Source organism: Rhinoraja longicauda, chromosome 3 (assembly GCF_053455715.1).
Source record: "Rhinoraja longicauda isolate Sanriku21f chromosome 3, sRhiLon1.1, whole genome shotgun sequence".
Classification (NCBI taxonomy): Eukaryota; Metazoa; Chordata; class Chondrichthyes; order Rajiformes; family Arhynchobatidae; genus Rhinoraja; species Rhinoraja longicauda.
Genome location: NC_135955.1, coordinates 51775871 through 51799293, shown reverse-complemented (window position 1 = coordinate 51799293; position 23423 = coordinate 51775871).

Here is a 23423-nt window from a genome sequence, read left to right as displayed (position 1 = left end):
GTAACCATATAGCACACTGGGAGAGGCAGGTGCTGAAAGGAATTTCCACTGTTGGATATGTTATAGGCCCTTAAAGTATCAATGCTACTTCAACGTATCATTCCAATAGCTCACAAAATGCCCTCAAAATGCCAAACTTCCAGTAGCCATTTCACCCTTTGCTTCCTCTATTAAAGTAGTTGAGTCATGGCAGTATGGCGAGTCCGAAACTTGCTAGTTGTAGACGAAGTTTATTGCAGCCGCAATACACGAATACAGAGTCAAAACAACAAGTTACAGGACAACCAATATAAACTTACTGTCTTCCTTGAAGACTTCGCCGAACTGGCTAAATCGGGCGCCAAACGCGCACCTGACATCGCTGGCCAATCAGCGATGTCGTTCCCTGGACCAATCCCCACGGTCGCGCTCCCACGTGACCTCGCTGGCCAATCCGAGGGTTCGACGACCTGGACCATTCTCTATGGTCGCTACATGACCCCCCCCAGAACCCGAGGTGCGGAACCTAGCAGGGAGCCGGATTTCGCGACCATAACGAGTACGGAGAGGGACAGCCTGAACCACAGGAGCCGGAGGTTCCGGACTTGGTGGAACAGGCGGCACGGGAGGTTCTGGAGGAACTACCGGCACAGGGGGTCCTAGAGGAACTGCCGAAACGGGGGGTCCTAGGGGAACTGCCGAAACGGGGGGTCCTGGAGGAACTGTCGGAACGGGGGTTTGTGGACTGGGCGGAACTAACGGAGGTCGGCCTCTTCTAGGGGTTTGACCGACCAGGACTGGTTGATCCGGGTCCAAATGGGCAGGTTTGAGCCGGGACACCGAGACGAGTTCACTCTTGCCGCCCATGTCTAAGGTGAAAGTAGCCGTTCCCTTACGTAAAACCCGGAACGGCCCTTGATAGACTCTCTGCAACGGGGCGCGATGGGCATCTTTACGCAAAAAAACAAACTCACAGTCCTTCAGGGAAGACGGTTCATGTACCATAGGACACCCATGACGTGAAGTTGGTACTGGAGCCAGGGAGCCCACCCGTTCCCGGAGAGATGCTAACGCTGCTGGGACTGTAGGGAGCAGGGCTGAAGGGTCCGGAAACAGATCTCCGGGTACTCGAAGGGTCGAGCCATATACCAGCTCTGCGGACGACGCACCGAGATCTGGCTTAGGAGCAGTCCGGATGCCCAAAAGAACCCAAGGGAGTTGGTCTACCCAGTCCGGGCCTTCAAGCCTTGCACTGAGGGACGCCTTAAGTTGGCGGTGGAACCTTTCTACGAGTCCATTTGCCTGGGGGTGATATGCAGTTGTGGGTTGTAATTTGGACCCGTACAGTTCCGCCAGCGCGGCCCAGAGGGACGAAGTGAACTGTGGCCCTCTGTCAGTTGTAATAACTGCCGGGACCCCGAAACGAGCTACCCAATGAAGGGCCAAAGCCCTAGCACAAGACGCGGACGAAATATCAAACAATGGGAAAGCCTCTGGCCACCGGGTGAACCGATCCACCACCGTGAGGAGGTGGGTGTAGCCCCGGGAGGAAGGCAAAGGCCCGACCAAATCCACGTGGATGTGGAAAAAACGAAAAGCCGGGACTTCGAAATCCTGTACGGGGGGCTGGACGTGGCGCTGGACTTTAGCGGTCTGACAAGGCACGCAGGAACGTGCCCACCCCGCTACCTGTTTCCGCAGGCCATGCCAGACAAACCTCGCTGCCACCAAGGCAGAGGTGGAGCGGATGGACGGGTGCGCCAGCCCATGAATGGCATCGAAAACCCGGCGCTGAAGGGAGGGCGGTACTACCGGCCTGGGGCGAGGAAGAGAAACATCGCACCAGACTTTCGTGCCCTCCGACCCACAAGCTACCTGGGCCAACTTCAATCCCGAAGTGGTGGACTGGTACGTCGAAACGGTATCCGCCAGGAGCTGTGCCTCCGCGAGCTCCTGGGGATCCACTTCGCAGTCCACCGCCGAAATAGGGGGAAAAGCAGGTCTAGACAGGGCGTCAGCAACGGCATTCAGCTTACCCGCGACATGACGGACATCTGTGGTAAATTCGGAGATAGCAGTCAGGTGCCGCTGCTGGCGGGCCGACCATGGGTCAGACAATTTCAAAAAAGCAAATGTTAATGGCTTGTGGTCCGTAAATGCCACAAATGGGCGGCCCTCGAGGAAATACCTGAAATGACGGACAGCTAAATGGAGAGCTAGAAGCTCTCGGTCAAATGCGCTATATTTCAGCTCGGCCGAATTTAGTTGCCGGCTGAAAAACGCTAAAGGCTGCCAACGGCCACCAACCTGCTGCTCCAGAACCCCACCCACCGCCACGTCAGAGGCGTCAACCGTCAGGGCCGTGGGGGCGGAGGGGCTCGGATGGACCAACATGGTGGCGTCTGCCAAGGCTGCCTTAGCTGCCGTAAAAGCCGACTCTGCGGTCGGGGACCACAACAACTCTACCGGATCACCTGCAAGGCATTGGAAAAGCGGGCGCAGGACTCGCGCCGCTGCCGGAACGAATCTATGGTAGAAATTAACCATGCCTACGAACTCCTGCAGCCCTTTTACTGTGGTGGGCCTGGGGAAAGCCCGGATAGCCTCCACCTTCTCTGGCAAAGGGACAGCGCCGGCAGGGGTAATTCTGTGTCCTAGAAAATCGAGAGCAGGCAGGCCGAATTGACATTTGGAGGGTTGAATAATGAGCCCGTGGTCTTGGAGCCGCTGGAACACGGTCCGCAAATGGGCCTGGTGTTCTTGCACTGAGGGGCTGGCTACCAGGATGTCGTCTAAATAAATAAACACAAAGGGTAAACCCCTACCCACGCGGTCCATCAGTCGCTGGAAAGCCTATGCCGCGTTCTTTAAACCGAAAGGCATACGCAACCATTCAAACAACCCGAACGGAGTAATAGTTGCAGTTTTTTGTATGTCCTCCGGTCGCACCGGAATCTGATGGTATCCTCGCACCAAATCGATTTTGGAAAACACCACCGCTCCTTCCAGTCCAGATGAAAAGTCCTGTAGGTGCGGTATGTGGTAGCGATCAGCCGTGGTGACAGCATTGAGACGCCGATAATCGCCACATGGCCTCCACCCCCCAGATGCCTTGGAGACCATGTGTAACGGCGAGGCCCACGGGCTGTCAGACTGACGAACAATTCCCATTTCCTCCATCTTCCTGAACTCCGCCCGTGCCACCACCAGTTTGTCTGGCGGTAGTCTCCAGGCCCGAGCGAAAACGGGAGGGCCTTCGGTGCGGATGTGATGGACCACACCGTGCTTAGCTGAAGGTGCGTCAAAACGTTGGACGAGCAGCTCTGGGAACTCTGCCAGAATCGCAGCATACGAGTCGGGGGCCGCGACGACGGCCTGGACAGTAGGGCTGGGCGAGGAGGCGATTGCCGGAGCGACGTGCTCGTCTTCAGCAGCGGTTCGGAGGTCGTTACCGCGGACATCAGGAACCAGTGAAAAAGCCCAGAGAAAATCTGCGCCCAGGATCGCTTGTTTGACGTCGGCTATGATGAATGGCCATTCGTACGTGCGGAGGCCTAACACAAGGGACATCTTCCGTGTACCGAAAGTGCGAATTGGGCTGCCATTAACCGCGATGAGGGTGGGACCTGTCTTACCCGATCTGGTTTCGAGGTCGGTCGGCGGCACTATGCTGACGATGGCTCCCGTGTCTACCAAAAATTCTGTGTCCGTGAATCGATCATGGACATAGAGGCGCCGGTTCTGGCCAATCGTAACTGCCCCTATGTACGATCGGCCGAGGCATTTCCCGTGAAGGTACAAGGCAAACGACAGTTGCGGGATTCGTTACCCCATCGTAGGTGATAATAGCACCAGCCGCGCTTGTGCGGATCTTTTTGGCGGGCTTTCGGAGAATTGGCGGGAGACGTGGCGCCATCTTGCCGTCGCTGTGGCGTGGTCACCGATGTCGAGACTTTGTTGATTGAATCACTTGCCTTGTTTTTTCCCGCTATGAGCGCGTCCGCTTTCGCTGCATATGCTTCGGGGTCCTTAAAAGAACAATCCGTAAGCAGCAGTCGGACATCCTCGGGAAGTTTCTCGCGGAATGCCTGTTCAAACATCGGGCAATCCGTATGCTCACCGGCTAGCACCATCATTTCGGCCATGCGGACGGAAGGCAGTTGGTCTCCAAGCTCCGGTAGGTGCAGATGTTTTGCCGCACCACCATGCTTATTTAACCCGAAGGTTCGCAGTAATGCCTTCTTCATGGTTACATACTTGTCTTCCGCAGGTGAATTTATGATAAACCGCATCACGCGCTTGGTTGTGTCCGGCGATAGAGCGCTGACGAGGTAGAAGTACTTCGTGGAATCGTCCGACACCTTCTTTATGTGGAATTGGGCCTCGGCGTGGATAAACCAAGCTTGCGGTGCGTACGTCCAAAATAACGGAAGATGAACGTCTGCCGCGCTTGACTCCGGTGTGCCCTGCTCGGTCATCGTCAACGAGGCGTCGGGTTCCTGCTCAGTTGGTGATCGTCCAGATCACGTTCGGGGTCACCAATATGGCGAGTCCGAAACTTGCTAGTTGTAGACGAAGTTTATTGCAGCCGCAATACACGAATACAGAGTCAAAACAACAAGTTACAGGACAACCAATATAAACTTACTGTCTTCCTTGAAGACTTCGCCGAACTGGCTAAATCGGGCGCCAAACGCGCACCTGACATCGCTGGCCAATCAGCGATGTCGTTCCCTGGACCAATCCCCACGGTCGAGCTCCCACGTGACCTCGCTGGCCAATCCGAGGGTTCGACGACCTGGACCATTCTCTATGGTCGCTACAGCAGTACATTATCATACCTTCATTTTTAAAATAATAGTTAAGTTAAGCTTTTGCTTCTGTGTAGAGCTTTTCGGACTGTCTCAATATGCTGCCTGGAAGGTCACACTTTGCATTAATCTCCAGGGATTGAGGGATAAAAACACTTATTTTATTCCTAGCTCTTGAAAGTATTTTTGCAATTGTCGGATCAAAATTAATCAACTGAAAAATACGTGCTCTGATCACTAATTTATTATTTGTTTTACTAAGCTTTCATTTCTTAATTATGCCTGTTTATTTTAATTTATATCTTGCAGTATCTTGCAGTATTTTGTTTTCGGGACGAGCCATTTAAAACACAGGCAGTCATCTAAGTTTAAAGCTAAAACTATTAAAACTATTAAAAATTATTCTTTGGTGAAAAAGATAAATTATTATTTTGAAAAGATCAAAGGTGGAAATCTCCCTTGTTACAGAGTAATACAGAGTGGAAAGAGGTCCTTCGGCTCAACTTGCCCATGCCAAACAACAAGTCCCATTTACACGAGTCGCACTTGCCTGCATCTGGCCCATATTCCCCTAAACCTGTTGTATCAATGTACCTGTCTACTTGCTTCGTAAATGTTACGATAGTCCCTGCCTCAACTACCTCCTCCGGCAGCTCATTCCATACATCCACCACCTTTTGCGTGAAAAAGTTACTCCTCAGATTGCTACAAGGTCTTTCCCCCTCCTCCTTAAACCTCTGCCCTCTGGTTCTTGATTCAGGGCAAGAGATTCTCATTGTTGGATCCCTGTTTACCAATGCTGGGCCCAGGTGTAAATTTTCGGAAACTGCCGGTAATTAAATAGATCGCATAAATTTGATTCTTTGTGTTCGAGGACTAAATTGTGAGGAGATTCTAGAAAAAAGGTTAAACTCTTGATCTGAGAAATGGTCGAAAAGTAATGAGGGGTATTTTATCTAGATACGGAAAGCAATCAAACATTATGGAGAAGGTGAGTCTGGAGTGCCATTTTAAATCATCCTGTGCCTCTGGGCTATGGAAAAAAAGCATAAAGTAGCACGATTCGTGACAAAGCACAGATAAAGTGTAGCAATTAATGTGCAAACTGATACTTAAAAAATGTGTGAATAAGCAGATTGTATTATATAAAAAGAATATAAAAATCCGAAGGATGGATAATTACTCCAGGTCTGCTAATATGATGCTTTAAAATGTTGTGGGTGGAGAGGATTGATTTGACATACACCTTCACTTAACATAAATTATTCATGGAGGAAAGGCTCTTAATATTCCTGACTCAAAAGCTAACCTCAGAAGTTGCACTTAACTGGAAGAGGAGATGTAAAAATCTGATGCATAGTTTCCACTTTCCATACAATGCCTGCAAAAAGATGTGCGAAGAACCATTGAAAGTTAATCCTGGGAAACATCCACTGAAAAAATGACTGCTCAACAAACCTAAAAGATTTGGTATATAAGTGTATGATCTTGCCAATTTCAAATTTCCTATTCCATAAATAAGAAATAGGTCTAGTCTCTGAAAAGCAATTATAGTTCGGAGTTTGAGGTCAGAACTGGTACAAAAGCGAATAGAAAATATGAAAAATGTACTACTTTGCAAGATGCAAAAAAAAGCTGATTAAAACTACTGTATGGGCAAAAGACTCATGTGAAAATATATGAAAAAGCTTAGACTTTCATCTTAGATTAATAGTGGGCTGATGAATTAAATGCATGGAATCCCTTGGCTGCGCATTTTGCTCAATATTGATAATACACTATACTCTTATCGAAGCTCTGACTTAAAAAAAGCACAAAAGCTGAGGTTTAAACATTAGCAATGCAGGCCCTCAAAGGAAGGGAAAGACACCACACTCTAGATGGCTGATAAAGGATCAGTGTTAGTCTGGAGACATCTGTCTTAAAATACTCAGAAGGCTAAGCTGGACAGCTCTTGAAACTGAAAGCAGGGTAATTAATCTGCAGTCATAAGGAAAAAAGACACAAAGTGCTGGAGTAACTCAGCAGTCAGGCAGCATTTCTGGAGAACATGGATAGGTGACGTTCCAGATCGGGTCTGAAGAAGGATCCCAACCTGAAATATCTCCAGCGATGCTGCCTGACCCGCTGAGTTACTCCAGCACGTTGTGTCTTTTTATGATTAATCTGCATACCGTTGGCCTGATTCAGTCAGCACAAAGTTGTTTTTTGCTGCCTCTCTTTTGCATGATTGCTCAGCTTAGCCAGCATGAGTCAGATTGGTCGCTGGCATATCACATCAGCAGGAGGTTCAGATGTTTGAATGACTATCATCTATTAAAACCAGCCTGGATTACTTAAAGCCAGTAGCTACCACAACCATGGGTACCAGAGTTCAGAGACTTGCAGTGTATCAGAGCAATCCATCAATCTCTGCACAAACTGGTTATTATGTTTTTCAATTAATTTCAATGGGTTTCAATGGTACTTTATTTGTCACATATACCGAGGTACAGTGAAATTCAGTTTTGTACATCGTTCTGTGCAAGTATCACTATACATAAGCAAATAGATAGGTCTTAGATAAGCATCTCTGATAAGGTACAAGTGTATAGTAGTAGTACATTGAGACATTGGGATAGAGTCCCCAGATTTGGTGTCATTTTTAAGTCCCAATTGTTAGAGGTGTAGAGTTCCTAACCTGACTTTGAGGTCCTGTTGACCTGGCAGCGTTGCAGGGTCGGCCTGGCCAAACATGGCGATTGGTGTCCTCCACCACTGCTCCATCACGCTGTGCCACTGCAGGCTGCATCCAGCCTATGTGTTAGGCCTCTTGGAGCGGCGCCCGGTCCAGACGAGCCCCAGGATGTTGCACTGCACTGCCTCCCGCAGCCAGTATGCCCAACGTTCGATCATCTGTTCGATTCCCTCACCTCCCACAGGATGAGCAGGGGCCGGGACCGGCAGTCTCCTTCTCCAGCATGACTGTGGCACGCTGGGGCCGACCTTCTGCCGTGTGGCACGCCGGGCTAACTGCTCTGATGCTGATCTGCAGGATGACAATCCTTCCACAAAATGCCAATCTGTAGCTCTCTCTCCCTCAAGATATCTGCATTTCCGATTGATGGTTGTCATCTATACTATACGTGCAGCATGAACTATGTCTTCCATGTTAAAGCTGCTCAATGTGTAGGAAAGAACTTTCAGAAAGCCTTTGATAAGGTCCCACACAGGAGATTAGTGGGCAAAATTTGAGCACATGGTATTGGTGTAGGGTATTGACATGGATAGAGAATTGGTTGGCAGCTAGGAAACAAAGAGTAGGAATAAACGGGTCCCTGTCAGAATGGCAGGCAGTGGCGAGTGGAGTGCCACAAGGCTCGGTGCTGGGGCTGCAAGTATTTACAATATATATTAATGATTTAGATAATGGAATTAGAAGTAACACGAGCCAATTTGCAGATGACACAAAGCTAGGTGGCAGCGTGAACTGCGAAGCGGATGCTAGGAGGTTGCAGGGTGACTTGGACAGGTTGAGTGAGTGGGCAGATGCAGTATAATGTAAATAAATGTGAGATTATCCACTTTGGCGGCAAGAATAAGGAGGCAGATTATTATCTCAATGGTGTCAGATTAGGAAAAAGGGAAGTGCAATGAGACCTGGGTGTCCTTGCACACCAGTCACTGAAAGTAAACATGCAGGTACAGCAGGCAGTAAAGAAAGCTAATGGCATGTTGGCCTTCATAATGAGAGGATTTGAGTATAGGAGTAAAGAGGTCCTTCTGTAGTTGTACAGTGCCTTGGTGAGACCACATCTGGAGTATTGTGTGCAGTTTTGGTCTCTTAATTTGAGGAAGAACATCCTTGCTATTGAGGCAATGCAGCGTAGGTTCACGAGTTTAATCCCCAGGATGGCGGGACTGACATATGAGGAAAGATTGGAAAAACTGGTCTTATATTCACTGGAATTTAGAAGGATGATAGGGGATCTTATAGAAACGTATAAAATTATAAAAGGACTGGACAAGCTAGATGCAGGAAAAATGTTCCCAATGTTGGGGGAGTCCAGAACCAGGGGCCACAGTCTAAGAATAAAGGGGAGGCCATTTAAAACTGAGATGAGAAACAACTTTTTCACCCAGAGAGTTGTGAATTTGTGGAATTCTCTGCCATAGAAGGCAGTAGAGGCCAATACACTGGATGAATTTAAAAGAGAGTTAGATAGAGCTCCAGGGGCTGGCGGAATAAAAAGATATGGGGAGAAGGCAGGCACGGGTTACTGATTATGGATGATCAGCCATGATCACAATGAATGGTGGTGCTGGCTCGAAGGGCAAAATGGTCTCCTCCTGCACCTGTTTCTATGTTTCTATGCTACAAACTACAAATACGTAGCACAAAGGGGAAGATACAGAATGCAGAATACAGTTCTCAACATTGCAGCTCACCAGTTTCACAAAGTCTAATGTCCACAATGGGGTAGAAATGAATCAGACTTTACCCTAGTTTATTTGAATGACCTTTCAGAAGCCTGATAACAGATGGGAAGAAGCTGTTCCTGAGTCTGGTGGTGCATGCTTTCAATCTTCTAGATCTTCTGCCTGGTGGGAGCAGGGAGAAGAATGCATGACCAGGGTGAGACACATCTTTGATTGTTTTGGCTGCTTTTTCAAGGCAGCGTGAAGTGGAGATGGAGTCATTGCGGGGGAGTCTGGTCTATGTGAAGGACTAGGCATCATCTACAACTCCCTGACCGTATGCTTTCTATGGTGCTTTGGTAGAAGTTTCTGATTGTCATTGGGACACGCCGAATTTCCTCCTGAGGAATTAAAGGCATTATATGCCTTCTTGGCTGTTACTTCAATGTCAGTGAATTGGCCTGTAAGGAATGGAGAAAAAAAATCTCAAGGCTCATATGCTTTGATTTGTCACTAAGTGGCAATTTTTAGATCTGAAAGGATTGGTGAATAAATTAATCAGAATTGACACACTTACAATCTAAAAATCAGGATTCACTGAACCATTCACGAATGAAAGATCCTTCCCACATTTATTTGGGCATTATCATTTTCTGCTCTATGATAAATATCAGAAAAAAAGTTATGTTAATAGATTCCAGACGATTTAAAATTGGCCTTCTGAGTACTTTACTACATAGCCTGTTTTTTTTATATGGGGGGGGGGGGGGGGGGAGCTGCATTGATGACTGCAGTAAGGCTTGTTAATTCAACCTATTTTTCCTTAAATATTCCTGACGTTTCTAAAGGGCAAGTGAAAGTGTGTGAAACTGCGTCTACCTCAGAAGACAATACTGGCTCTCTGCCAAAACACATACTAAAAAAGGGCTAACTCCCATCTCCTGTGCTTGCTGCGAATGCCTGTTTTTGTTGTACTAATATGGCAAGTGGCACACATTTGGCACAGAATAAGCATACCAAAATAAAGGCTCAGTGGTCATCACAAAGACTGAGTGAAATCTAATTTCTAGACCTCTATCTTTCTGCGTATAACTGTAAGCATATCAATGCCTGAATATAATAAATATGAGGAAATGTGAGGAATATGAGGAAACATTTTTTCAGTCAGAGAGTCATGAATCTGTGGAATTCTCTGCCTCAGAAGGAGCTCTTAAGGATAGCGGAGTCAGGGGGTATGGGGAGAAGGCCGGAAAGGGGTACTGATTGAGAATGATCAGCTATGATCACTTTGAATGGCGGTGCTGGCTCGAAGGGCCGAATGGCCTACTCCTGCACCTATTATCTATTGTCTATTGTCTATAAAAACTGGATTGCTATATTTCCCAAGAAAGATCAATTGCCTTGTCCAGTACCACTCAGTTTTTTCACTGATGTGCAGATATTGCAAGTGAGCTGTGATTAGCTTAGCGGTTTACTTAGCCTTTGAAATTGTGTTAAGGATCAACATCATATTGAATAAAATACATTTTAATTTTCTTAAGAGCTGAGAACCTTACGAAAATCTTTTTTTATAGAACCTAACCAGATACAAATTTGGTCTGGTTTACTAACTTCAGGTTCAGGCAATATTATTGGAAATATTATAGGAATTAAAATATTTGTTGCCCTCTCCTGTCACTGTTCTTCTGAATGTTTTGATGAACAAATCCTTGTAATACGAAGGGTCTCGACCAGACTATTTAAACCCTTATGAAAGGTCTCGACTCGAAACATCGCCTATTCCTTTTCTCCAGGGATGCTGCTGGACCTGGTGAGTTACTCCAGCATTTTGTGTCCATCTTCAGTGCAAACCAGCATCTACAGTTCCTTCCTACAACACCTTGTAAAGGTAAAAATCTAACATAGACCAGATATTCTATTTTAGTGCTGTCAGCTGAGTTATCTACAACCCAGAGGAGAAATTACTAGTTGTACCTAAAATGGTGCAATTAGATCTTTTACAGATACTGAAGAGGGCAGATGGGTTCTTAGTTTAACATCTCATTCATTCATGACGTTGAACATGAAGGGGAAAGACGAGTATTTGATGTGACTACTGTATTTGTGCATTTGACACCTATGCTGTCAATATTTATAGGCATTTTAAAGAATGCTGATGATGGCCCCTGAATTTTATCATGTACAATAGAATGCCTGCCCTTATCTGTTGTGATCTTCCTCAGATAGACTATTTACAGCGTCTGATGTAGCTGAATGTGCAGTTAAATGGAGCATGCCTTTCATGAAGTTTGATCATTTGAAACAAAGTTATTTCCATGCTTGTGCCAGCTAGATAATTGTCCTTTTACTAATTGACCTGTCCTCTGCTTTTGAGTTTTTTAAATTTAGCCTTGCTTTTGTTATAATGTTCACATTCAATGTTTATGCCAATAATACTCACTGCGAAATAAGGTCTTAAGGTCAAAAGTGATAGTAGTAGAATTGGGCAATTCCGCCCATCAAGTCTACTCTGCCATTCAATCATGGCTGATCCATCTTTCCCTCCTACCTCCATTCTCCTGCCTTCTTCCCATAACCTCTGACACCTGTACTAATCAAGAATCTATCTCTGCTTTATAAATATCCAGATTTGGCCTCCACAGCCTTCTGTGGCAAAGAATTCCACAGATTCACCACCCTCTGACTAAATAAATTTCTCCTCATCTCCTTCCTAAAAGAATGTGCTTTAATTCTGAGACTATGACCTCTGGTTCTAGACTCTCCCACCAGTGAAAACATCCTCTCCACATCCACTCTATCCATGCCTTTCATTATTCTGTATGTTTCAATGAGGTCCCCCATCATTCTTCTAAACTCCATCGAGTACAGGCCCAGTGCCGACAAACACTCATCATAGGTAAACCTACTCATTCCTAGGATCATTCTTATAAACCTCTTCTGGACCCTTTCCACAGCCAACACATCCTTCCTCAGATATAGTGCCCAAAATTGCTCACAATATTCCAAATGCGGCTTTACCAGCGCCTTATAGAGCCTTAACATTACATCCCTGTTTTTGAATACAAGCCCTCTTGAAATAAATGCTAGCATTGAGTTTGCTTTCTTTACTATCAATTCGACTTGCAGATTAACTTTTGGGGAATCTTGCACCAGCACTCCCAAGTCCCTTTGCACCTCCAATTTCTGGATTCTCTCTCCATTTAGAAAATAGTCTATGCCTTTATTCCTACTACCAAAAGAACTAAACTTAATTTGAAATTTGGTTATAAAATTGCCTTATTCAATACTTAAACTTTTTATACAATCTGCCATCACAATGTATCTTGCAAAACAGAAGAAATGATTGGACTAGAATGTTTTGGACTAGAATATTTCCAATTACAGTGAAGGTAACATTCAACTTTAGTATAAGCGTAAATAGTTTCACAACTCTTTACATATATCCCACTTATAACTTTAATTAATATCTTCATCTAAGATGAATGTGTCATATATTAATTTAGCCAAGCATTCAAATACCAGTTGGTGGACAGTGAAGGTACCAAAGGTATTTTTGTATAATCTCTGCAAATATAAATCTATCAATCCATACATTTCCAAACTGAAATAATAATAATAATAATAATAATGCATTACATTTATATAGCGCTTTTCAAACACTCAAAGACGCTTTACAGGGATTACTAGAACATAGAGAAGAAAATAAATAGATAAATAAGTAAACGAACAGAAAAAGGAGACAGAAGGTGAGGTGACGGTCAGTGGTTGAAGGCAGTGCTGAACAGGTGAGACTTCAGTGATGTTTTGAATGTGGTGAGTGAGGAGGAGTCTCTGACGGTTTGGGGTAGTGAGTTCCAGAGGGTGGGAGCAGCGATGGAGAAAGCCCTGTCCCCCCAGGATCCGAGTTTGGCCCGGATGGGGGGGGACAGGAGGTTGGCAGCAGCAGAGCGGAGGGTGCAGGTGGGAGTGTGTCTGTGGAGGAGGTCAGTCAGGTAGGATGGGGCCAGGTTATGGAGGGCTTTGTAGGTCATGAGGAGGATTTTGTACTGGATTCTCTGGGGGATGGACCTAGCAACATAAACTACAAAGACTATAATTGTCTGCAACAAGGCACCTTATGTATGGCATGGTCCCTGGTAAGATGTTTTCTTTCACACTTTCAGCTGACAAAAAGTCACTGTGATGTCTGGAATCTTGGTGAATGATGCAATTGAAAGTTTATCCACTTCACCAAATTTAAGATTGAGAAATATAAATTAAGAATTGGACAAATTTGAGACAAATATATGACACAAGGTGAAATAAATATAGAATAGCACTTTCTGCCGTTCCACCCACTAGTCACATCTTCCCATCTCCACTCCTTTCCGCAGAGACTGTTTGCTCCACATCTCCCTGGTTCACTCATCCCTTCCTACCCAAACCATCCCATCCTCAGGTACTTTCCTCTGCAACCACAGGCAATGTAACCTTTCACGCCATCAGCCGCATACAGCACATAATCCGACATTTTTGACACCTCCAACGGGATCCCACCACTAGCCAGATCTTCCCATCTCCAGCCCTTTCTACTTTCTGCAGAGACCATTCCTTCCGCAACTCCCTGATTACCTCTGGTTACTTTCCCCAGACGCCGCAGGAGGTGCAACACCTGTCCCTATGCCTCCCTTGACTCCATCCTGGGACCTCAACAATCCTTTCAGGTAAGGCAGAGATTCACTTGCCTTCCTCCAACCTCATCTTCTGTATCCATTGTTGTTGGTATTGACTCCTATATATCGACGAGACCAAGAGCAGACTGGGCGATCATTTTAGTGAACACCTATGCTCAGTCTGCCTTGGCCTCCGCAATCTCAGTTGCCAGACTCCCCTTCCCATTCCCACACTGACCTTTCTGTCTTAGGCCTCCTCCACTGTCAGAGGGAGGCCACATGCAAATTGGAAGAACAGCGCCTCATATTCTGCTTCGGTAGCTTACAACCCAGTGATATGAATATTGATTTCTCCAATTTCAAGTAACCCTTGCATTCCCTCTCTCTCTGCCCTTTCCTCACCCTAGTTTTCTTGCTAGTTTCCCTGTTCCTATCCCTTTGTTGTTACCTCTTCCACAGTCAACAATGGACCATTGTCAGCTCTGCCTTTCCTGAGTCATCAGTGCCGGCTCTGATTTGTGCTGTACCTTTTTATACCTCTCGATTCCCTGTCCCCGACTCAGTCTGAAGAATGGTCTCACCACGAAACATCACATTCCTTTTCTCCAGAGATGCTGCCTGACCCATTACTCCAGCATTTTGTGTCTATCTACAGAACAGAAAACCTGAATTAGGAGAAAGAGAAAAGGTAAAGCAAAATAAGAATGACAATTTAAAATTAAATTATGAAAATAGGTGTCTACTTGGTACGATGAGATGATACAATTTCATTTATTTCCTTTGTGGCTTAGGAAGTTGAGAATTACTGTAGGCCAGAACATCTTGTCATTAAGAAGATCCTTTACAATTTGAGTACAGTCCTAATTTCCTCTGGTGAAATGTAATAGCTAATTATACAAATGCAGTATGATGTCATGAGAATTCATAAGAAAAATGAGGAAGAACTGGCATTATCACAAAGCTAAGAACTGAACAATCTATATCTATCAGCACTTTGCAGCAATTCTGTCTTTCTAAAATACAGCTACTACATATTAATTAAATTTGATAGAGGCATTCCCACACTGTGGAAGACAAGTCTCAAATGTTCACTAATTATTTACGGGCATAACTTGAATCCTGTTTATAAGAACATCATCATGTTAATTTCTATGGTTTTGCAGTATACTCTCTCTACTGAAAAGCTGTTTAAAAGTCTGAAAATAGGCTCATTAATTGCCTGGGCCTTTTCAGTATAAATGCTTAATTGACCAGTTCATTTACATTGGTTTTCTGAAGCAAGGGGATTTGATATTGAATTTGAGAGCATTTCATGATCCTGTGTTACTGGAATTTTTCCAACTGTAACCCTGAAGTGAGAGTCTGGAGTACTGCCAACTTCATATCATATCATCATATCATATATATACAGCCGGAAACAGGCCTTTTCGGCCCACCAAGTCCGTGCCGCCCAGTGATCCCCGTACATTAACACTATCCTACACCCACTAGGGACAATTTTTACATTTACCCAGCCAATTAACCTACATACCTGTACGTCTTTGGAGTTTGGGAGTACTGGGAGTTTGGGAGTTTGGGAGTACTTCCTGGGATGTTTGTTCTCAGGATTACACAGGCAATTGCTTATGCACAACTAACCTCAAGTCCATTTTGGTATAGCTTTGAGTAATTAGATGGGAAGATTTCATGTACAATGAATGGCATCTAAAATTTCAAGGACATAAATATAGAGGGAGAATGAACTTGTTGCAAGCGAAAAAAGAGGCCGCAAGTATTTAAACGATACATTTACAAATCTCTACAGACTGAAAACATTTGCAGGTCTTTGACAATGATGTCAATGCTAAAATCAGTCGACTGAAACTCACCAACGACAACACCAATGCTAAAATGTGAATAAAACATGAACACCAAAATACTGCCTCCCCACCTGTCTGATGTTTACTGTTGTCTTGTGCGAAACCCTCGCACACCTGAATAACAACTTATTTCCCCCTCATCAAAACCATAGCTTTCGCATAACAAGTACACTGGTGCAGACCATTTCAATTGCAGGGGCGATGATTTTGGAGATGTTTGTTGAATGCCACGTGTGGTGCAAGTGTTACTTAGCGTTCCGTGTGTGAATTTTGTCCAGAGATTGATGCAAGTGATTGGTGCTGAGTGTGCAGGCATCAGTCTTTGTCTGGTTTAAAATGGGTTTGATGCAGTGTCATGAATAAAATTTGTGTTTATTGTTGCCAATTGCCTCAAAAATAAACAATAATTACTGCATAATGGCACTCTTTGAGGTGGATGGGGAGAGGGTTGGGAATTGAGATGTCCTGGATTATCACAGCATCGTTTTCATTAACTGTGCGCTAGTGTTTCTGTTAGCAGAATGAGAGTGATGTGATTCAGTCCAAAGAGGAGGGGCAGAATGGGTGAAATGCCTTCTATTTATTGTACGTCTACCTGCCAGGATTACTTCTTAATGGAAGTAACTGGAGCAGATATTGAAATAATGGGATTTCCAGGATGCACAAGGAACTGCAGAATCTGGAATATTGAGGACACAAGTATTTGCAGCCTGAAGAAGAGTCCCAACCTAAAGTGTTATCTAACCATTCTCTCCACTGATGGTGCCTGACCTGCTGAGTTACTCCTTTCCTTTTAATGATGCCTGCAATTTGACACCGTAAAGAAAATAAGCTATTTTGAAGATGTTAATCCATCACCATGAGCACTAGATCACAGTGGCATGCTGCCATTGTCCAAACAAATATCTACACCTCTACTCCGCTAGCGGAGCTGGTCCTTACCCTCAATAACTTCTCCTTTGACTCCTCCTACTTCCTCCAAGTCCAAGGCGTAGCTATGGGCAACCGCATGGGCCCCAGCTATGCCTGCCTCTTTGTAGGGTACATTGAACAATCCCTGTTCCAGGCATACACTGACCTTATCCCCAAACTCTATCTCCATTATATTGATCACTGCATCGGCGCTACCTCCTGCACACATGCAGAATTCATGGACTTCATCAACTTTACCACCAATTTTCATCCTGCACTCAAATTTACTTGGACCATCTCCAACACCTCCCTCCCCTTTCTTGATCTCACAATCTCCATCACAGGAAATAGACTATTGACTTGCATCTATTAAAAAACCCATTGACTCCCACAACTATCTTGACAACACTTCTTCCCACCCTGCTTCCTGCAAAGACTCTACCTTCTACTCCCAATTCCTCAATCTATGCCGGATCTGCGCCCAAGATGAGGTGCTTCATACTAGAACATCCGAGATGTCCTCATCCTTTAGGGAAAGCGGGTTCCCTCTCCCATCAGAGATGAGGCCCTCACTCGTATCTCCTCGGTACCCCGCAGCTCCACCCTTGCTCGCCCTCCCCTAGTCACAACAGAGACCGAGTACCCCTAGTCCTTACCTTCAACCCAATCAGCCGTTGCATACAACACATAATCCTCCAAAATTTCCACCACCTCCAACAGGATCCCACCACTAGCCACATTTTCCCATATCCAGCTATTTCTGCCTGCCGCAGAGACCGTTCCCTCTGCAACTTCCTGGTTAACTCATCACTTCCGACCCTAACCACCCTCTCCCCAGGTACCTTTCCCTGCAACCGCAGAAGGTGCAACACGTGTTGCGACATAGAAACAGAGAAAATAGGTGCAGGGGAAGCCATTTGGCCCTTCAAGCCAGCACCGCCATTCATTGTGATCATGGCTGATCATCCACAATCAGTAACCCGTTCCTGCCTTCTCCCCATATCCCTTGAGCCCACTAGCCCCTAGAGCTCTATCTAACTCTCTTTTAAATTCATCCAGTGAATTGACCTCCACTGCCTTCTGTGGCAGAGAATTCTACAAATTCACAACTCTGGGTGAAAAAGTTTCTTCTCACCTCAGTTTTAAATGGCCTCCCCTTTATTCGTAGACTGTGGCCCCTGGTTCTGGACTCCCCCAACATTGGGAACATTTTTCCTGCATCCAGCTTGTCCAGTCCTTTTATAATTTTATACGTCTCTACAAGATCCCCTCTCATCCTTCTAAACTCCAGTGAATACAAGCCCAGTCTTTCCAATCTTTCCTCATATGACAGTCCTGCCATCCCGGGGATTAACCTTGTGAACCTATGCTGCACTGCCTCAATAGCAAGGACGTCCTTCCTCAAATTAGGAGACCAAAATTGCACACAATACTCCAGATATGGCTCACCAGGGCCCTATACAACTGCAGAAGGACCTCTTTACTCCTATACTCAAATCCTCTCGTTGTGAAGGCCAACATGCCAGTAGCTTTCTTCACTTCCTGCTGTACCTGCACGCTTACTTTCAGTGACTGGCATACAAGGACACCCAGGTCTCGTTGCACTTCCCCTTTACTCAATCTGACACTATTGAGATAATAATATGCCTCCTCATATTTTGCTTGGGCAGCTTGCAGCCCAGCGGTATGAATATTGATTTCTCTCACTTCAGGTAGCCCTGGCATTCCCTCTCTCTATCCATCCCCCACCCAAGTCGCACTAGCTTCTCATTTTCACCCTACAAACAGCTTACAATGGCCTGTTTCCTTTATCTTCGTTACTTTTTTGCATATCTTTCATTCAATATTCTTTATTTCTCCACATCGCCGTCTATATCTCTCGTTTCCCTTATCCCTAACCAGTCTGAAGAAGGGTCTTGACCCGAAACGTCACCCATTCCTTCTCTCCAGCTTTTTGTGTCTATCTTTACAATATTTTCTACAGCTATGTTGCTTCACTATCTCTCCTCATATTACAGATCTTGGGGATTCAAGGGGAGCATGAGAAATAGCACCAGGTAAGTTTCAAGGGAGTACAGCCAACAGAACAAGGTGAGCTAAAGAGAGCATGGTAACCAGGACCCCTCAGTGAGAGGAAGCGAGTGCAGGTACTGGGACTTCAGTGAATAGAAGTTTAGTTAGTTTAGTTTAGTTTAGTTTATTATCACATGTACAGAGGTTCAGCACGCTTTTTGTTGCGTGCTATCCAGAAGGGAGTGGAGGTACTGGGACCTCAGTGAGTGGATGGTGGTGCAGGTACTGGGACTTCAGTGAGTGGATGGTAGTACAGGTACTGGAATGGAATACTTTATTGTCACATGTGACAAGGCACAGTGAAATACTTTGCTTGCACACCCAAGGTCTATAAATAGTGGCCACCTATGGCACTGACAAAGTTACAAATGAAACAAACAGTTGTAGAAACACGCAGGTCGGGCAGCATCTGTGGAAGGAGAAACAAAATTAATGCTTCATGTTAAAGACACTTTGTCAGAACTTGGAAAGAGTAAAAAACAAACAGCATTTCCTGCTTTTATTCCAGCACATCATTTGCTTTGGTCCTTGGTCAATAACTTTCCGCAACTTGTGCATTTGGACAATCCAATCTTTGAATATCAAAAGTTACTAATTCCTCGCCATTTATTGATATTAGTTTATTATTGTCACATGTACTGAGATTCAGTACAAAGCTTTTGTTCGCATGTTGTGCAATTAAATCAGATCATACCCTTCATGCGTAGAGTCAACGAGCCTGTGATGGACTGGACTGTGCTCACACTCTCTGCAGGTCCAGGTAGTTCAGAGCAGAGTAGTTGCCATCCCTGGCTGAGATGCATCCCATCAGAATATTTCCAAAACACATCTGTAGAAATTCAAGAGAATCCTCGTGGACATACCAAATCTTCTCCGATGTGTTAGAAAATAAATATGCAGGTAGACTTTCTTAATCACTACAACATTGTGAAGGGACCAGATTAGGTTGCTGGTGATAGGAAGCTAAAGCTATCAACCATCTCTATAGAAGCTCCGTTGATGAGGATAGTGTGGTGTTTACTCCCTCCATCCCTTAGTTCAACAGCCAGCTCTTTCCTCTTGTTAATATTAAGGGCTACATTATTGCTGGTGACCCCATGACACCACGTTCTCAAACTCTGTCATGTACTATGCGGCTTCGTTGTTATGGATCTGGTCGACAACAGTGGTGTCATCAGCGAACATTTTTTTGACGTTGTACTCCATTTGTCATGCTGTTGCCCACTCATTCAACTTGTCTATATCCCCTTGCGGCCTTTTTTGTGTTCTCATCACTACTCACATTCCCACTTACGTCTGAAGAAGGGTCTCGACCCGAAACTTCACCATTTCTTCTCTCCAGAGATGCTGCCTGCCCCGCTGAGTTGCTCCAGCTTTTTGCGTCTATTTCCCACTCACGTTTAGATCAATAGACTTGGGTGTTTTCATTTGGCTCCGTGAGTGAAGCCCTTGATTGTGAACATTTGGGGCCCGGGATTGATCTTTGTGGTGTCACACTGGTCGCAGTTTGCCAGTTGGAGAGTTTAATCCTGTTATTTGCTTTATATCTGTCAACTAACTCTAAATCCATTTCATGTATTACTCTCAATGTTCTCGCATAGTTCAGCATTCTCCAGTGTGGGACCTTACTGAAATCCTTTTGAAAATCCAAATATTTCCTATTCACTGTTTCCTGCTCATCTACTCTTCTAAGTATATCCTCATTCTTTCCCTTTCATAAATCCATGTGGTCTCCACTCAATCACATTGTTATTTCCTAAATTTCTGCATAATCCACCCTTTAAGGCACCTGTCCCAGTTAGGCGTTTTTTAAGGCGACTGTCATAGTCGTAGCAGGTCGCCGAAAAAACGGCGACTGGACCCCCCTACGACAATGTCTATGACAAGCTACAACAACCTACCACCTAGTCAACGTCAAGCTACGGCAAGCTACCGAAAACCCGCGACCTGATCGTCACAAGTAGAACGTCCGCATACAACCACACTTATGACAACCTACCACCACAGAGGCAACAACCTACGCCAACCGAAGTCAACCTACGTCCCCCCGCGACAAGCTACGACAAGCTATGACCCTGAAGACTGAAGACAACTGAAGACAATTCACATTTCACCCACTTTCCTTATAAAAGGGGGTGTACGGTAGGGTTTCCAATCATTCTGCATCATGACTATTTGAAGGTGATGCCATGAGAAACTACTCTGAAATACAATAACATACATCAATTTTCCGTCAAAATGTCAAGAATTTCCTTTATTGATATTCAAATATATATTTTTAAAAGGTTGATAAGAACATACAGCAGTGCATACAAAAATATTGTAAATAACGTAACAAAAACATATAAGATTATTAAGGGGTTGGACACGTTAGAGGCAGGAAACATGTTCCCAATGTTGGGGGAGTCCAGAACAAGGGGCCACAGTTTAAGAATAAGGGGTAGGCCATTTAGAACTGAGATGAGGAAAAACTTTTTCAGTCGGAGAGTTGTGAATCTGTGGAATTCTCTGCCTCAGAAGGCAGTGGAGGCCAATTCTCTGAATGCATTCAATAGAGAGCTGGATAGAGCTCTTAAGGATAGCAGAGTCAGGGGGTATGGGGAGAAGGCAGGAACGGGGTACTGATTAAGAATGATCAGCCATGATCACATTGAATGGCGGTGCTGGCTCGAAGGGCCAAATGGCCTCCTCCTGCACCTATTGTCTATTGTCTATTGTCTATTGTCTAATAAACCAATAAATTTCAATAAACTTCAAACTTCAAACTTCAAACTTTAAAATTCAAACTTTAAACAGAATACAAGTGCAAAAACATACAAAACCTAACATAATTTATGGACACATTACACTGATGGATGATCAGATCAAGTCCACACTTGGAATTGGCCGAAGTCAGCACCGGCGACAACCTACTTCGCCTGGCGACAACCTACGACAGCGCCCACGTCAGGAGATGTCAAGCTACGCTCATTGACGTCAAACCAACAGTCGCCAAACATTTTCAAACCTTCACAAAATCCAGCGGCAACCAGAAAAACGCTACGACTCTTTGGAGACTACTCACGACCATGCCCGCAACACCCCGGCGACCATGTGGCGCCAGCCTAGTCACCTGTAGTCGTCTAAAAAATCGCCGAACTGGGACAGGGGCTTCACTGTAGATTTCAGCATGTGCCCACCTACTGACCACAGACTGACTGGTTGGTAGATTGAAATACATCACTTTTGAACTTAATATAAAATGTTTTAATGTTATTACGGTCACTCTTTGCCTGTGACCATTTATTACAAGATTATTAATGAACCCTTTCTTGTTTTTGATATCAATGTGAACCATAACCTGTGGCTCATCACCTTTCCCCTTCTGGATGCTCTGCAGTCGTTTAGCAACATCATTGACCCTCAACTCTGGCACCATGAGGCAAAATACCATCCTAACTTTACATCTATGGCCACAGTCTGACCCACTCCACCCCCTCCTGGTCAACTGCATCCTTTATCACCACTGTGCTCTTTCTCTAGTCCTCCTTTCTGTGCAGCTGAGCCACTCGTGGTGTGAAGCTCCTGACTCTGGCTGCATTCCCCTGAGGAACTGAATGTTAATGTCTCTGTCAAACGCACTCAACAAGCCAGCACCTTTTGGCAAGTGAATACATCACCGGCTTACTGTATGCTTGTGGGCACAACTGATTGGGTGATAGAAGAAATCGTCTGAGGCCAGGGGTTTGTAGTAATGCAGAAAGTAGTTTTGCTTTTAGCAGATGCAACGTAACATTAGCCACTTCTTATATACGACAGAGCCTTTGCATGTACTGTTTGTGAATCGGCTGGAGGAATGTCTCAGTTTATTCTCTGCAGTTTACACAGTTATCATATCTGTCCTGTGCTATCTGATGAGTCAGGCCTCCTTTGCTTTTCTTCTGTGTTTTTCCCACTAAAATCAAACATACTTCAGAATTCCTTCAGGAAACCACGGTCTCTACTTCACAGGGGGAGCGAGGGATTACAGCCCTGATAACAAGGTAATGGGAGGAGGAATTGTCCTGCAACTGAAGGAAAACAAACCAAAATGAAATGCAAAGTGTCCTTTGCCACATGAAAACAAGCACTGTGAGATGGTCAGCAATGGGAACAGAATCTATTTTCACCTGATCTCCATGTTCAACGTGTTTCCATTATCCCAGGATAAATCTAAAGCTTTCAGCACACTGCTGGTAAAATGTTTTCCTTTTCATTGCAAAGATGTATAATGAGTGACCAATCCAAATTGTTCATTTTGTGCTGCTCCAAACTTGAATTTCACCCCTGCTATCCTTTCCCAACCCTTTTAATCTACTTTTTATTTGAAATTAGCAATTCTATAGTTTGTGTCGGAAAGAACTGCAGATGCTGATTTAAATCGAAGGTAGACACAAAATGTTGCAGTAACTCAGCGGGACAGGCAGCATCTCTGGAGAGAAGGAATAGGTGACATTTCGGGTCGAGACCCTTCCTCAGACTTCTATAGTTTGACACGTCAATTTAAGTTAGTTTAAGTAACAAACTTGGCACAGATCTGTTCCACTGAATTCCTGCTTTCTGTCTTTAAAATGTATTCAATTTTTAAAAACAAAGGATTTAAACAATTATTAAATTGATCAGATTTAGAAAATGTCCTAGATTTAGAAAACTCATTATTTACAGTAGAAAATAATCGATGTCATGTTGCTGATAAAACTAACTTAATTCTGAATAAACCT